The sequence below is a fragment of the Loxodonta africana genome, chromosome 2, assembly GCF_030014295.1.
Source record: "Loxodonta africana isolate mLoxAfr1 chromosome 2, mLoxAfr1.hap2, whole genome shotgun sequence".
In the NCBI taxonomy this organism is placed as follows: domain Eukaryota; kingdom Metazoa; phylum Chordata; class Mammalia; order Proboscidea; family Elephantidae; genus Loxodonta; species Loxodonta africana.
Genome location: NC_087343.1, coordinates 163379281 through 163396769, shown reverse-complemented (window position 1 = coordinate 163396769; position 17489 = coordinate 163379281). Strand labels below are relative to the sequence as shown.

At 38.1% G+C, this 17489-nt stretch overlaps 1 protein-coding gene across 4 annotated transcripts in view; it reads right to left on the bottom strand.

Annotated features, from left to right (window-relative positions):
- Window positions 1-374: 374 nt before the first annotated feature.
- ADRB2 (adrenoceptor beta 2) overlaps window positions 375-17489 on the bottom strand; it is an 85340-nt gene continuing 68225 nt past the window's right edge. For all 4 annotated transcript variants that reach the window (XM_064277985.1, XM_064277987.1, XM_064278000.1 and 1 more), the window contains one exon: window positions 375-17489. This exon is cut by the window's right edge. The gene's annotated coding sequence lies outside the window, so the exon portion shown is untranslated.

The following is a 17489-nucleotide window of genomic DNA, read 5'->3' as shown; positions in this document are numbered from 1 at the left end:
TGGTTTACCAGGCTGCTGTCTTCCAAATTTCTTGGCATAGATGAGTGAGCACTTCCAACATTGCATCCATTTGTTGAAACAGCTCAACTGGTTTTCTGTAAATTCCTGGAGCATTATTTTTCGCCAAAGCCTTCAATGCAGCTTGCAGTTCTTCCTTCATTTCCACTGGTTCTTGATCATATGCTACCTCCTGAAATGGTTGAATGTCGACCACTTCTTTTTGGAATAATGACTCTATGTATTCCTTCCGTTTTCTTTTGATGCTTCCTGCTTCATTCAGTATTTTGCCCATGAAATCCTTCAATATTGCAACTCGAGTCACGAATTTTCTGTTCAGCTCTTTCAGCTTAAGAAATGCCAAGCATGTTCTTCACTTTAGTTTTTTTTTTTTTTTTTTATTGTGTCATTTTTTTTTTCCACCAATGCCTTCAGTGCAGCTTGGGCCTCTTCATGTCTGTCAGTTTGTTGTACTGTGGTGGCTTGAGTGTTGCTGTGATACTGGAAACTTTGCCACAGGTATTTCAAATACCAACAGGGTCCCCCTTGGTGGACAGATTTCAGTGGATCTTTCAGATTAAGACAGTTTACTTCTGAAAAAACTGGCCAGTGAAAACCTTATGAATAGCAGTGGAATTTCTTCTATTACCCAGTTTTTTTTTTCAGCAAAGTATTATTCAGCTTCCATGTATTTGATTTTTTCACTGCTGTTCTTCCTCTTATTGATTTCTAGTTTTATAGCATTGTGATCAGAGAAGATGGTTTTTATTATTTTGATCTTTTTGGATTTATTGAGGCTTGCTTTGTGGCCTAAAATATGGTCTGTTCTGGAGAATGATCCATGTACGTTGGAGAAGAATGTGTACTGTGCTACTGTTGGGTGGAATGTTTGGTATATGTCTACGTGGTCAAGTTTGTTTATTGTGTTATTTAGGTCTTCTATGTCTTTGTTTAGTTTCTTTCTACTTGTTCTGTCCTTCACCAAAAGTGGTGGTTACAATCTCCTACTATTATTATGGAACTGTGAATTTCTCTTTTTAATACCGTTAGAGTTTATTTTAGGTATTTTGGAGCTCTGTCATTGTATGCATAGGTATTTGTTATGGTTATGTCTTCTTGGTGAATTGTCCCTTTAATCATTGTACAGTGCCCCTCCTTGTCCCTTAAGATGGACTTTGATTTAAAGTCTGTTTTATCAGAGATTAATATTGCCACTCCTGCTCTTTTTTGTTACTGTTTGCATGATATGTATTTTTTCCATCCTTTTGTGTTTAACCTATTTATGTCTTTGTGTCTAAGGTGTGTCTTTTGTAGGCAACATATTGATGGATCATGTTTTTTTAATCCATTGTGCCACTTTCTGTCTCTTGACTGGTACATTGAAACCATTTACGTTCAGTGTGATTATTGATAGGTATGATTTACTGTTGTCATTTTATTATGCTTTTTGTTGTGATATTGCTCTTTTCTTCATTCCACTTAACTTTCTGTGCTGAGTTCCTTTTGTTTATGTATTTTCTTTACTGTAGTTGATTTTGTGTTCACTGAGTCTTCATGGTTTCCTTCTTCTTTATTTTGGTGAGTAGGTTTAACTTTCTTTGTAGTTAGTCCAACATTTACCTTCATTTTCCTAAGTCTTGATATCACAATGACTTCTTCTCCAAATGAAAATTCTATGTCTATACCGTTTATTCTTCAAGACTTTTTGTTTTAAAGTTGTCATTGCTTACAGATTAACAACTGGTTCCCTGTTTTCTATTCTGTAGCTGTATTTTACTTTTGAGATTTCTCTATCTGGGTTGGCATTGTGGTGATGCCATTGTGTGACTTACTTTCAGGTTGTTGTCTGATATCATTGGTTCTCTACCAGAAGGACTCCGTTTAATATTTCTTGTAAGGATGATCTGGTTTTTAAAATTCCCTTGATTTCTGTTTATCTGAAAATGTCTTAATTTTGCCATTATACTTGAGAGATAGTTTTTCTTGGTATATGATTCTTGGTTGGCAATTCTTTACTTCCAGGGTTTTGTATATGTCATACCATTGCCTTCTCTCTTGCATGGTTTCTGTTGATAAATTAGAGCTTAGTCTTATTGGAGTCACTTTGTAGGTTATGGAAACTCTGGTGGCGTAGTGGTTAAGTGCTATGGCTGCTAACCAAAGGGTCGGCAGTTCAAATCTGCCAGGCGCTCCTTGGAAACTCTATGGAGCAGTTCTACTCTGTCTTATAGGGTCGCTATGAGTCGGAATTGACTCAATGACACTGGGTTTGGTTTGGTTTTTTGGTTGTAGGTTATATTTAGTTTTTTTTCTGAGCTGCTCTCAGAATTCTCACTTTATCTTTGGGTTTGGAAAGTTTGATTATGATATGTGTTGGTAACTTTCTTTTGGGGTCTATCCTGTATGGGTTCACTGAACTTCTTGGGTGGAAATCTTGTTTTTCATGATATTGGGTTTTTTTTTTTTTTTTCCAGCAGATCTTAAAAAAATTGTCCATTTGCTTTTTTTTGTCTCCTCCTGTTCTGGGATTCCAATCACACATAAGTTATTCCTCTTCATACTGTCCCACATAACTTTTAAGCTTTTTTCATTATTATTATTTTTTTAATTCTTTTCTCTGATTGTTCCTCGAATAAATCGGTATCAAGGGATTCGTCCTTTATTTCGCTAACTCTTTCTTTCTTTGTTTCAATTCTACTTTTAGGCCTTTGATTGAGTTATCTATTTCTGATATTTTATCGTTAATCTTCTGAATTTCTAGTTGCTGTTTTTTGTACGACTTCTAATTGTCTATTTAATTTGTCGTTTCGTTTTTGTATTCTTTTTCTGAATTCTTCTAGGGTGTTGTCTTTGTTTTCCCTGATCTCTTTGAGGACCGTGTATATAAGCTTTTTGAACTCCTTATCAGGCAGTTCCATTATCATATCTTCCTCAGGAAAGTTTTCTGCCCCTTTATTTTGGTCGCTTTGTTGAACCATCTTGTCTTGTTTCTTTACATGATTTGATATTGTCTGCTGTCTCTGAGGCACGAGGTAGTCATTTAATTAATTAATTATGTTATTTTGTTTTGTTTTCATGTATTAGAGTAGGCCCTCCCTCCAGCAGGGCAGGGGCCAGGTGGGAGGCTGGGAGGCACACAGATGCTCTCTCCAGTGAGGTAGGGGTGGTGCAGGTGGCCGGGGAGGTGGGGAGAGAAAAAAAAGAAAGAAAAGGGTGGGCTCGTCTATAGCTTCATGTTTACCACCTGCCCTACCAATCAGGTACTGCCACGGAAAGTCTTCATGTCTCTGGGTTCTGATTTCTTCTCTGCCCTGTGTACCCTGGGATCCCTGAAGCTCTAGTCCTATTTCCTGTACTTTCCCTCCTTAGCTCCAGTTCATGTCCTGCTCACATTGCTTCACCCCAGGTATGTCTTTGCAGTTTCTCTGTCTCCTATTGGGAGTTCCATCTTAACTTGTCCACAAATATTGCTTTCTCTAAAGTCACCCATGTTCCAGTTACCTGCGGTACAACACTTGTCCTCTTCCAGTGTTCTTTAGCATCAATAATACAACAGTTTGGGCACCTTCAGATAAAACTGTCTATAAACCCAAATCAAAATGACTTCTGTGAAGCAAACAAGCAAACAAACAAAAACGATTTTATGGCTCACATAACTGAAAGGTTTTGTGGTATGTCACAGGTATAACTTGACTCAGAGCTCAAACATTGCTTTCTGGTTTCTCTCTTTCCAGTTCCTGGCTCTGCCACACCCTGTGTTAGCTCCATGTTCAGATGCAAGATGGCTGCAATGGTTCCAGTCCTATATACTTATAGGTTCAGTTTCCAAAGTAAAGAGAAAGACCCCTTTTACAAACTCAAACTCAAATGCTGGGCCTAAAATTGAGTCTTCTTGGCTCTGGTTGGCCTGTGTGGGTTATGAATCAATCCTGGAACTACTCACCTGGGAAATGGCAGTGATTGGCTTAGGCCTAGGTAATATGTCTAACCTGGAGCAGGAGGTGGGATGGGCCAGCCCTGTTCAAACCAAATAAATTAAGAATGGAGGTAGCTGACAGACCGAATTGCTGGGCTGTGGGAACCATGGTCTTGGGGAACATCTAGCTCAATTGGCATAACATCGTTTATAAAGAAAATGTTCTACATTCTACTTTGGTGAGTGGCATCTGGGGTTTTAAAAGCCTGAGAGCAGCCATCTGAGATACTCCACTGGTCTCACCCCTTTAGGAGCAAGAAAGAATGAAGAAAACTAAAAATACAAGGGAAAGATTAGTCCAGAAGACTAATGGACCATATCTACCATGGCCTCCACTAGACTGAGTCCAGTGCAGCTAGATGGTGCCTGCCTACCACCACTGATTGCTCTGACAAAGATAGCAATAGAGGGTCCTGAATGGAAGTGGAGAAAAATGTAGAACAAAATTCTAATTTACAAAAAAGACCAGACTTCCTGCCCTGACAGAGACTGAAGAAACCCTGAGAGTATGGCCCCGGACACCCTTTCAGCTCAATAACGGAGTCACTCTTGATGTTTACCCCTCAGCCAAAGACTAGACAGGCTAATAAAACAAAACGAGACTAAAGGGGCACACCAGCCCAGGGGTAAGAACTAGACGGCAGGAGGGGACAGGAAAGCTGGTAAAAGGGAACCCAAGTTTGAGAAGGGAGAATGTTGACATCTCATGGGGTTGTTAGCCAGTGTCATAAAATAATATGTGTACTAACTGTTTAAGGAGAAACTACTTTGTTCTGTGAACCTTCATCTAAAGTACAACTGAAAAAAACAAACAAACAAACAAACAAAATGGCTGTAGGTTGATTCCTGAAAGAGAAATTGGAGTAAAATTATCTGGGTAGTGAAAAGATGCTGGAAAAAAAATTCCACACTTGTCTGCCACACTGTTGACTTAGTTTCCCAGGCCAGAAACCTTGGAGTTGTTCTTGACTTTTTCTTCCCCCTCATCCTCCATCCATCAATCTTGACTACCCATAAATTCTATATCCTAAATAGCTCCCCAATTTATCTATTTGATGACTACTGCACCATTCTAGTCCAAGTGATCGTTAACTCATCCTTTTGACTCCTGAAATAGTTTTCTTACATTCTCTTCCTCCTCTCTAAACTCTAAAAACAATAACAATAACTAATATTTTGAAGGGTTTATTAAATACCCAACGCTGTGCAAAGTACTTTACTGTCATGATCTCATTCAGTTCTCAGATATTCCCCATTATATAGATAACTATGATTAGAAGCAAAACTTCTTAATACTCAAAATTCTTCAACAACTTTCCATTTACCTGCATTCCTGATAGCTGCTTCTGTATAACAAACCACTCCAAATTGTATTGGCTTGAAAAAAAAAATAACAATAATTTATTTGCATTGCTAATCTTCAATTTGGGCACGGTTCAGCTTGAAAGGCTCATCTCTGCTCCTTGAAGTGACTCAACTAGGAGATGAGAAGCCCACTTCCCAAATGGCTCACTCATGTGGTTGACAAGTTAATGTTAGCTATTAGTCCTTTTTTTTTTTTTTTCTTTTTATTAGTCTGCAAGCTCAGCTGGAACTGAGAGCCAGGGACCTGAATTCCTATCCATGTGGTCCTATCCATGGTCTGCTTGGGCTTCCTCACAGTATGGTGGCTGTGGTTCAAAAGTATCTCAAAAGACAAGAAGTAGAAACTGCCATTTCTTAAGACCTGGGTATAGAATCTGGCACAGCATCACAGAACTGAGATTCAAGGGGAGTGACATAGAGTTCTTAATGGGAGGTTTGTCAAAGAAATTTTGGGTTATATTTTAAAACGGGAATGCCCTAACTATATAAATTTTAAAGATTTAAAACCTAAAAGGCTTTCCGTAATTTAGCACCTGTTAATTAATCCAGTGTCATTTCATGATTAAACCTTCCTATTACAATGGCCTTCTTTCAGTTCCTCCATTGTACTCTGCTTTTTCTCGCCTCAGAGCCTTTGCAACTACTATTTGCATCTGTCTGGAATGTTCTCCCTGTCTTTACTCAATCTCCTAGCTTCATATCTCAGTAGAAAAGTCCTTTCCCAACACCAGTTTAAGTTAAGCTCTTTCATTTTAGCTCTCAAGCAATGCCTGGCTCACAGTTGTTGTGCCATACATATGTTTTAAAAGAAGAAGTGATTGAATGAATAATAAAATTCACTGCCTCTTCAGTCTGAAATCCCCTTCCTAACTTCATGTCTTCTCATGCCCCAACCAGCTTCCAGTTTCTGTGTGGATGGGCTTCATCTATTGCAGCATTTAAGTTTCTCTTGAAATTTCATCTCCTCTAGGAAGGTGATAATTCTCCCTAGAATCCAAAGAAGATACACATGCAGCTTTCAGGACTAGGTGGCTCCACTGTGTGTATGAATGGAAAGTCTTCAGTGCTTGTTTTCACAGAATCTTTGTCTAGCAGTCAGTTTTGTCCTGGAAGGTAGGCATGATGTCTCTCTGACTCACTTTTCTCTATATTCTTAGAAAACAGGAAACAGATGGTTTCAGGAGCAGGAGAATGAAGTTGAATTTTAATAGGCAGAGAGTACAGTATTAGCAAAGACTGAGTGAGCGGGAGTGCTCCCTGATACCTAGTGGGGGTGCTTGGCTGTCACACCAAGGTCTAGGATCAATTTATGGTCAAGGAAAGAGACAGATCTTAAAATGGAAAGCACAATAAATAGCAAGCAAGAGTCCTGAGTTACCACCACCACCGGAGGCTGTCACTTTGCCTCCCTGAGCATTGCTTTCTTTGTCCATTAAATGAAGGCACTAATGAGATGTAAATAGTTCCAGCAATTGGTGATTCTGACTAGCATAGTGATTACTTGCTCCAGCACTGGAGGCAGACAGATCAGGGTTAGGGTCCCAGTTTTGCATCTTTTTAACTGTGTGACCTAGAGTGGGTTACTTGACCTCTTTGAATCTCATTTTTATCTTCTGTTATCTGGAAATAACTACAGTTCTTTCCTCATAATGCTGCTTTGAGAATTCAAATGAGGTAAGTTATATAAAATATTAGGCTACAGGAAGCACCTAATTAATTCATTCATTTAATAAACAGTTATTAAGAACCTCTTACAGGAGGATGTGGTACAGTGGAGTAGTATAAGCTTTGACTCTGCAGTTGGATAAGACGTATTTAAATACTGGTTTCATCATTTACTAGCTATGTGACCACAGTGACTTACCCTTTCTGAACTTCATTTTTGTCACCTCCAAAATGAGGGTAAGAGGCGAAGTACCTCGTAAGTTTTTTGTGATAACTCGATAAGATGAAATTTATAAAATAAGATGAAGTTTATAAAATAAGCTTATAAAACCACTGTGTCTAGCAGATAATATATGCTCAACAAATAAGAACTATTTTTTGAAAGTATTATTACTAATAATTACTCTTCTTCACAAACTAATTTGGTTGAAGTGTATGGGATACATGTAGAGGAATATTGACAGACATTTAGAAAATGTAGGCTGGGACTATACGTAGTGGTTCTTGAATACTCAGATGAGGATTCTGGATTTTATCCCACTGGCAGTGACAAGCTGCTGAAGAAGTTCAGGCTTTCAGAAAGATAATTTCAATGTAGAATATAGAATAAGTTGGATCGAGGCTTATTATTTGCTCATTCATTCATCTAATAATTATTGAGCTCCTATGTTTTATGTACCACGCTCTAGTTGGTGAGGATGGAGAGGAAGGCAGATAATTAAATAATACAGAAGTTGTAATAAATGCTAGAATCGAAAAGCACACCAGTAAGACACCTAAATCAGATTTTTGGAGAGATCCTAAACTCTTCCAGGAGAAAGTGATGTTTAAACTGAAATATAAAGGAAGGGAAGAGCATTCCAGGCAGAAGAAATGGCAAGTGCAAAGGATGCATAGGCCAGAAAGAGCAAAGTGAGTGGTGGACCTGAAAGATGTTCAATTTTCAAGACAGCAGTAGGGGAACCTAAACTAGGGCGAAGACCATGGAGATAGAGAGGAAGGGATAAATGAGAGCATGAGAGCATCATTGTGGAGAGAAAAGCTATAAAATTTGATGACAAACTGGGGATATGGGTGGTATAAGAAGAGTCAAAGGCAACTCTAATTTGCCACCCCTTCCCGTGCCACCCCTTCTCAACATTTACTTTAGTTCATCTTTTACTTTTCAAGGGCATGTACTGGATTGTGCTGTGCCAGTTGTATTACTTGGGAAGTACAAGTGGTTCCTTTTATGGTCCTGGGTCAGAGTTACCCAAAAGAGAAATTTGCACAAGATCTGGAAGGCAGAAGTCCAGCAGACCATACATGGTGACAGACGCAGAGGTACTTGTTAAGTTCTAGCTCATCCAGCTCTTCCTCTTGACTATAGCAGCTTCAGGCCCACCATCTTGTCTGTGAACCCCAGAGGCAGTAACCTCTGAGAAGTGACAACTTCTCACAAATCTCTCCATGCACTCATCCTTTGTGAGCCCCGTTTAATGGCTGGATTTGCTTGGTTTTTCACATTGACCGTGACTCCTTTTCTGATCCTTCACATATTCCTTCTAGACTTTCACTTACCAACCTTCTTCCATAATTGTGTAACATCTAATTCTTACAATAATTCTTTTATTCCATAACACACAGAATTAATCTTTGTTTCCCACTCCCTCAGCCCTAAACTTAACCTTGATTGATACAAGGCTCATAAACTTCTAAGTAGCATGGATTTCTCTTAACTTTGAATATTTCCGGTTACCCAGGCAGTCAAGGATGGGCCAATATTGTTGTTTCTTCCCCTCTAAATACAGATGTAGATCATCATCTCATTTATTCCAGAGCTGAATAAAAATATTTATTGGAGACTCTGACTGCTCTCCTCCTCTTTAACCCAGTAGACCGAAACACAGGAAATGATAAGACGACTAAGCAATAACATAAGAAAAGGGGAGAGGAGGGGAATGTTCCAAGAAGAAATAACAGGATGTAAAATGAGGCAACAATTACTTCTTGCCCACCTCAGGCTTGTCGTGGAGATTAAATTAGATGATGAATATGAAGGCACTTAGCAAATGGTATAAAGCTCTGCAAGTATAGAATCAAATTGGCAGGGTCGTGTATAAGAAAGATGTTTTTGCTTTCTGCTTTTCAGTAGTTCCCTGGGATCTTAACAGTTTACTTCTGTACTCCAGCCTTCAGACAACTGGAATTTCAAAGAACATATTTATGTGGTTGGTGCCAGTAGTGCTTAGAGCATTTGGCTCAGGGTATGCCATTGTCTGCTCCTGACCTACTAGGGAAAAGGAACTGAGAGTACCTTACAGACCAGTTTGTTCTCCTTACATGCCAGGACATTTCTAAAACGAAAGTGTCCTGGCAATCTCAGAATTACCTCACCCTTCCTGCCCCAGACCCTTTCAACTTGCTTTTTATCCTCAGCCTCTGGGATAAGTCAGGGAGAGACACCAATAAGAATCCTGACTCCAACTTGCTGTATGACTGTGGACAAGTTAGTTCAACTCACTGAATCTCAGTTTCTATACATGTAAAATGGTCATAAGGATTTATCTTGTGGGGTTATTGTAAGTATTAAATGAGTTATACGTGAAAATTCTTTAGAATGGTGCATGACACATAGTGAGTGATCAGCAAATATTAACTGATATTATTTTCAAAATAATAATAGTATTTATTATTACTATGGAATAAAAAAGTCTATTGCAACCACCTTGGAGTCTAAGTCAAATGTACTGCGGTTCTCAGTAATGTTTATTTCTGAGCTTCTTAGAGAAATCAGGTGACTTTTTTAGAAGCTCTGTATTTCTCGATTAACAGTAACGTCACTTACTGATACTAGTCAATGTGAGGAGAAATTGGTCTAGTTCAGCTCTTCAAAATGCAATAACTGTGATATAGGAGGGAACTAGTATATGGTCGCAGTTATCCACCAGCTACCACTCCAACTTTCTCCTTGCCTTACAGCCACCGGTCCATGTGTCTCTACTTCTTCCCCTTGTACTCATCTGTCGACCAAACCAAAAAAACCAAACCCAGTGCCGTCAAGTCGATTCCAACTCATAACAACCCTACAGGACAGAGTAGAACTGCCCCATAGAGCAAGAAGCGCCTGGCAGATTCGAACTGCTGACCCTTTGGTTAGCAGCCGTACCACTTAACCACCACACCACCAGGGTTTCTATCTGTTGACCAGCTACCCTATAATCTGGCTCCTGACCCCATCTTAACACTGAAGCTGGCTTCCAAAAAGTAACCAACAGCTTCCTTGTTTCTAAATTCAGTTAATACTTCTTTGCCTATTACCCCACTTCCACCTTCTGGAATCATTCTCTTTGTGGCTTCTGTGACACCATGCTTCCCCTCTGTAGGCATTTTTTCTTCTATGTTTTTAACTATTGTTCATTCCCCAATCTTTTTTTTCTTTTTCTTCCAATCTTCTTTTGCCCAACTCCTACCTGTTGGTATTTTTCAGATTCTGTCCTGAGCCCTCTTGTCTTTTTGATACGCACCTCTTCCAAGAGAATCTCATCCTTTCCTAAGCCTTAATCATCAGATCTGTTGACCCCCAACCCCACTCCTCCTGAGATTTAGATTCTTTCAACTACCTTCTTGTTGGTCATTGTCACCTGACTGTCACATAAGCACTTCAGACCAAACTTGTCCTAACTGTTGTTTAAGGATGTCTCGATGGCACTGGTTAATGCGACTATCTCTTCCCACAAAATGACACCCCTCCCATGTTCCCTCTTTCAATGGCTGATACTTCAATGGGCACAATACTTGAGAATTGTTGTAGCATCCTACTTCTGCCTCTGCCTTACCTCTTCATATTCAATCTCCACATCTGTCAACTTTACTTCTGAAATATTTTTTTTCTACCTGTTGCTTCTATCCTGGTTCTGGCCACATCATCTTTCTACTGGTCGACTTCTATGGCCTTGTAATTGGCCTCTCTGGTTCCAGTCTTTACTCATCCAAATACAATTCTTGCCAGAATTGTATTTTGTAAATGGTAAACTGACCCTAATGCTTTCCTATTTAAAATACTTCAGTGATCCCCAATATTTTTCAGGATAAAGCTGAAATTTCTTAACCTAGCTTTCAAGACTGTGTACTATCAGTTCCCTGCTTACCCTTCTGACCTTATTTCTACCTCCTTCCCACCCCGTGCAGTATTACACATGCCAATCTTACTAATCTTTCTATTTCCAGAATGTGTCCGCAGGCCCTTGTCTGGAACATTCTTCTCAGATAACCACTGCTTATTCTTTAGGTCTCAGATTAGAGGTCACTTCTTTCAAGGAGGTTTCCCTTATGCTCAGGTCTGGTCTAGGTCCTCACCCTGGTAGAGCCTTAGGTGATTCCTCTCATAGCTAAGTCCTTTAAAAAAAAAAAAAAGTCCTTTGCTGGTGGTTTATTTAGAGCTTCAACTTTGGAGTCAGGCCATGGGGGTTTGAATTGCAGCTCTTCTACTTACTTGCTGTTACTTAACCTCAGTGAGCCTCAGTTTCCTCATTTGTAAAATGGGGCTAATTGCAGAATTATTTTACATATATTTACAGTGAAGAATAAATGAGATGAGGCACATGAAGTATGTGCTTAACTTGATGCCTAGTACCTGTTGCCCTGTTTAACTATCTGTACCTATCACCAAACTTTAAGCTCCTTGAGAACAGGGACAGTCAGTCTTGTAGCCTGTTGCATATCTGGCACCTCAAATTTTCTCTGTTCAGCATTATTTGTAGGAAGGCCTCTTCTTATTTTATTCTTCTTAGGTAGGTCATAGACTCAGAAGGCATCACTGGTGTTTAATAATGGAAAGGAGAAAGGAAGGAATGGTAAGAGTTAGAAATTAACAACTTTTGGTCTCTACTCATCTGAAGCAAAAGAGAAAGAAGGAAACCAAAGACTCAGAGAAGAAACTAGTCTACAGGACTAACAGTCTATATGATCCATGGCCTCATCTACCCTGAGACCAGAAGAACTAGATGGTACCTGGCTACCACTACTGACCATTATGATCAGGGCTCCAATAGATGCATCCTGATAGAGCAGGAGAAAAATGTGGAACAGAACTTAAAAAGTCTAGACTTACTGGATCAGTTGAGACTGGAATACTCCCTGAGAGTATTGCCCTGAGATATACTTTAAAACTTGAACCAAAACTATTCCCAGAGATTTCCTTTTAGCTAAATAACAGAGTGGTTCATAAAATAAAGAACAGAACCTGTGAGTACCGTGCTCCTTTAAAAAACAATTTATTTGAGACCAAATGGTCAACAATTATCCACAAACAAAGATGGTGGGACCAGGCAATGTTTCGTTCTATTGTACATAGGGCTGCTGTGAGTTGGAATTGACTCGACGACACCTAACGACAACAACAACAAAAATGAATAGATAAGAGGGCAGGGAAACTAGATTGCTGGAAATGGAACAACCAGAACGGAATTAATGAGAATGTTGACAAAAACCCCAAAACCAAACCCACTGCCTTCGAGTCGTTTCTGACTCATAGCTACCCTATAGGACAGAGTAGACCCTATAGGAACCCCATAGGGTTTCTAAGGAGCACCTGGTGGATTCCAACTGCGAACCTTTTTTTTAGCAGCTGTAGCTCTTAACCACTACCCAACCAGGGTTTCCAGAATGTTGACATATTGTGTAAAATGTAACTAGTGTCACTAAATAATTTGTGTAGAAATTGTTAAATAGAAACCTAATTTTCTGTGAAACTTTTACCAAAAACACAATAAAATATTATTATTATTTAATTTTTTTATTGTGCTTTAAGTGAAAGTTTACAAATCAAGTCAGTCTCTCATACAAAAATTTTATATACACCTTGCTATATACTCCTAATTGCTCTCGCCCTAATGAGACAGCACACTTCTTCCCTCCAGTCTCTCTTTTTGTGTCCATTTCACCAGCTTCTGGCCCCCTCTGCCCCCTCATCTCCCCACCAGACAGGAGATGCCGCCATAGTCTCATGTGTCTACTTGATCCAAGAAGCTTATTCTTCACTAGTATCATTTTCTATCCCATTGTCCAGTCCAATCCCTGTCTGAAGAGTTGGATTTGGGAATGGTTCCTGTCTTGTGCTAACAGAAGGTCTGGGGACCATGACTACCAGGGTGCTTCTAGGCTCAGTCAGACCATTAAGTCCGGTTTTTTAATGAGAATTTGGGGTCTGCATCCCACTGTTCTCCTGCTGCCTCAGGGGTTCTCCATTGAAAAACACAATAAAATATTATTTTAAAAAAAGAGTTCAAAATTAATTAGAAGAGTGGGTTCCCTAGAAATGTTTTTTTCTCAAATGTTTATCATAAAAATTGTTTTTAAGAGTAATATATTCTTATTCTAGAAAAATTGGAAAATACAAAAATTTTAAAGAATATAGAAATCACCCACAGTTTTATCATCACTGAATAACAGTCATTAATATTTTATATTCCCTTCTAGCCTTTTGTAAGCTTATGTTTCTTTCTCTACATATGGATTAAACTGCATGTAATTGATTATTTGTATAATTAATTGTTTACTATCTCTCTCATTTAAACGTAAGCTGTTTAAGGACAGGGACTATGTCCGCTACTGACTGGTCAGTGTCTGCTATAATGTAGGGAGCAGTTCAACAAAAAGATACTGAACAAATTATTAAACATGATTTGGTATTGTGATTACTTTTTACTTTAACATTATATTTCCCCATGCCAATTAAATATTTCCCAGTTAATAGTTTTTATTGGTTGCTTAATAGTATATTGCATAAATGTCCCAGAATTGATTTAATTATTCATTTATTGTTGGACATTTAAGATATTTAAATTCTTCATTATTTTAAATACTATTTTAACAAACATCCTTGTGCGTATTTTTTATGCCTGTATCTCTGATTACGTCCTTGAAGTCCTTTCCTAGAAGAGGAATGTACTTGTTACAAGCCTTTTTAAAAAAATGTTCCAGAACTCTCTGTCCTATTTCCCTGGCATTGCCTGCAAAACATTTATACTTTCTGTTTTTTGACTTGTTCTTTCTCTCTGATGGCCTTGGAGGGTAAATAATAAATAGAGCCTATGGCTTGGCCTTACTCACCCCTCCTGTTTACTACACTTGGAGTAGGTGCTCTTACTCCTATGCTGGGAGCCACCAACATCTAAACCTTTATCTTATTAAATACACCAGGTTACAAAGGGAGAATAAAAACATTATTATTTCTTCCTCTTCTTCCTTCTTTCCCCCTGCCTCCCTTCTTCCTCTTCTTCTTCACACACTTAACTTTTTAAGGAAGGAAAGTGTTTCAAACATAAAACTATTTGAAATAAATGACAAAAGTACATTTGTTACATACTTTGGATAATTAATAGAAAATAATGAAAGGGAGAGAGAGAAACAGGGAGAGTGAGAGAAAGAAAAAAACTAGAAAGAGAAAAACAGAAGAGAAGGATACATAGCCAAAACATTTTCAGATATAAAGAATAATTAGAGAATGAGAGAACAGAAAATAGAAAAAAAAATTCTGATGTAGCAAAATGCACATTAGGTCTCATTCTTATACATCCTGTGGGTTTAAACGTTATCTGATAACCCTGCAGCAAGCTGAAGAAGCCGTTGTAATTTCCAAAGATTTTGTTTTTATTTTCAGTTTTGCTTCTCTCTGGGGTAAATTTGTCTCATTATTTCTACTGCCCCTCTAGGGACATAGTTTTCACATTCCTCAATAGTCCTTTTTTGTGTAGTGTTCAGTTTGTCAGTATCCCTATTAAAGTGTGGTGCTCAGAGTTGGACAGCATATTCCAGAGTGTTCCTGGTCTGGGCTGACAAGCAGAAAGCCCAACAGGACTGGTACTTCCTGTGCTTGGCACATGGCACTTCTCTTCACTCTTTTTTTGCTCCCTGTCTGTCTCTGTCTTAAACATTTACAAAAGTGGTTCTTAAACATTTTGGTCTCAGACCTTTTACTCTATTAAAAAATATGACTGAGGACTACAATTAGATTGATTATACAGATTATGTCTACTAATATTTACCATATAGAAAGTAAAAGAGAAAAGTTAAAAATATTAATTCATTTAAAAAATAACCCATACAAATCCATTAAATGTTATCATAATTAACACATTTTTATTTAGAAATTCTAAAACAAAAAATAATAGTGAGAAATGTGGCAATACTTTACATTTTTGCACATCTCTTTAGTGTCTGCGTTAATAGAAGACAGCTTCTCATTCCAATTCTGCATTTAATCTGTTGCAATGTGTTGTTCTCTTGAAGTACATAAAGAAAACCCAACCTCGCTTAGAGATATAGTTGGAAAAGGGAGGAATATTTTAATGGGCTTTTGAGATAATTGTGGGTATGCTTTTTTACCACGTTAAAACTTGATAAGTAGAAGTTTCTGAAAGGTTAGTTGCAATGTGGAATCTGAAACCATGGCAATGAACATTTGGTGCTTTATCACATATAATCCTTTGGTCTATCTTACACTTTGAATGTATCTTTTATCAATGCATGATTTGGTAACATTTTGCCTTAGTCATTTGAAAAATACTGGTTCACTGAGTTCTGCAGATTTTCCAAATATTGACAAATTTCCTTCTACTCTCTCTCTCTCTATGTGTAAATCACTTTTACTAATATTACCACTAATATTATTCAAAGAATCTTTAAGTATTGGGAAGCTGTCAAGCTCATGGGTGCAGATTTGTTTTCCAAAATTTGCTTGAAAGCTTGAATCTTATCATTTGCCACAAGCATTGGTAGTTACTTTCCTTGAAGTGATAGGCTCACTTCATTCACTTGTGAGAAGATGTATGCCAAATGCCCACACCTGAATAGCTATAGTGTGTCAGTCAGCCATTCTTCCAAGTAAAAAAATTTTTTCATGACAATGCTACTAATTTATATTGCCAATCGAACATGCATGAGTTGCTTTCCCATGGGACAAATACCCTCCCACAGGGTCCAGCAGAAGTTCTTTGTGCCCACCTCCCGTTTATTACATGGAATAGTAACAAGAAGTACACTCTTGTTAACATTCCTTGTGAGGTTGGCACTAAAGATCTTCTGTTGGGCCCTGTGAGAGATAGTTGTCCTAATGAAAAGCAACTCACGCAGTTGCTTGACTTGCAATATAAATTAGCAGCTTTGTTATGAAAACAAACAAAACAAAACAAAAACAGTCAGTAATAGGATAATTAGACACCTACAAGGAAGAGCAGTTAATACGACTATTATTCAAATTTACACACCAAACACTAATGACAAAGATGAAGAAATTAAAGATTTTTACTAACTTCTGCAGTCTGAAATTGATTAAGCGTGCAATCAAGATGCATTGATAATTACTGGTGATTGGAATGTGAATGTTGGAAACAAAGAAGGATCTGTTGTTGGAAAACATGGCCTTAGTGGTAGAGAGAAAGCCAGATATCATATGATAGAATTTTGCAAGACAAATGACTTATTCATTGGAAATACCTTTTTCCAACAACATAAACGATGACTACTCACGTGAGACTCAGTGAACGGAATACACAAGAATCAAATCCACTGCATCTGTTTGAAGAGACGATGGAAAAGCTCAATATTATCAGTCAGAAAAAGACCAGGGGCCAACTGTGGAAAAGACCATCAATTGCTCATATGCAAGCACAAGTTGCAGATGAAGAAAATTAAACCAAGTCCACAAAACCCAAAGCACCAACTTGTGTTTATACCATCTGAATTTAGAGACCATCTCAAGAATAGATTGATTCATTAAACACTAATGAACAGATGAGTTGTGGAATGACACCAAGAACATCATACATGAAGAAAGCAAAAAGTCATTAAGAAGACAGGAAAGAAAGAAAAGACCAAAATGGAGGTCAGAAGAGACTCTGAAACTTGCTCTTGAACGTTGAGTAGCTAAAGTGAATGTAAGAAATGATGAAGTGAAAGAGTTGAACAGAAGACTTCAAAGGGCAGCTCGAGAAGACAAAATAAAGTACTATAATGAAATGTGCAAAGACGTGGAGTGTGAAAACCAAAAGGGAAGATTATGCTCAGCATTTTTCAAGCTGAAAGAACTGAACAAAAAAAAAAAAACAAGCCTCGAGTTGCAATATTGAAGGATTCTGTGGCTAAAATATTGAATGACGCAGGAAAGAAGAAAAGAAGATGGAAGAAATTACACAGTCATTATACCAAAAAGAATTGATTGATGTGCAACCATTTCAGGAGGTAGCATATGATCAGGAACCAATGGTACTGAAGAAAGAAGTCCAAACTGCATTGAAGGCATTGGCAAAAAACAAGGCTCCAGGAATTGGTGGAATATCAACTGGGATGTTTCAACAAGCGGATATAACAATGGAAGAGTTTATTCATCTGTGCCAAGAAACTTGGTAGATAGTACCTGGCCAACTGACTGGAAGAGATCCATATTGGTGCCCATTCCAAAGAAACGTGATCCAAAAAATACGGAAATTATCAAACGATATTATTA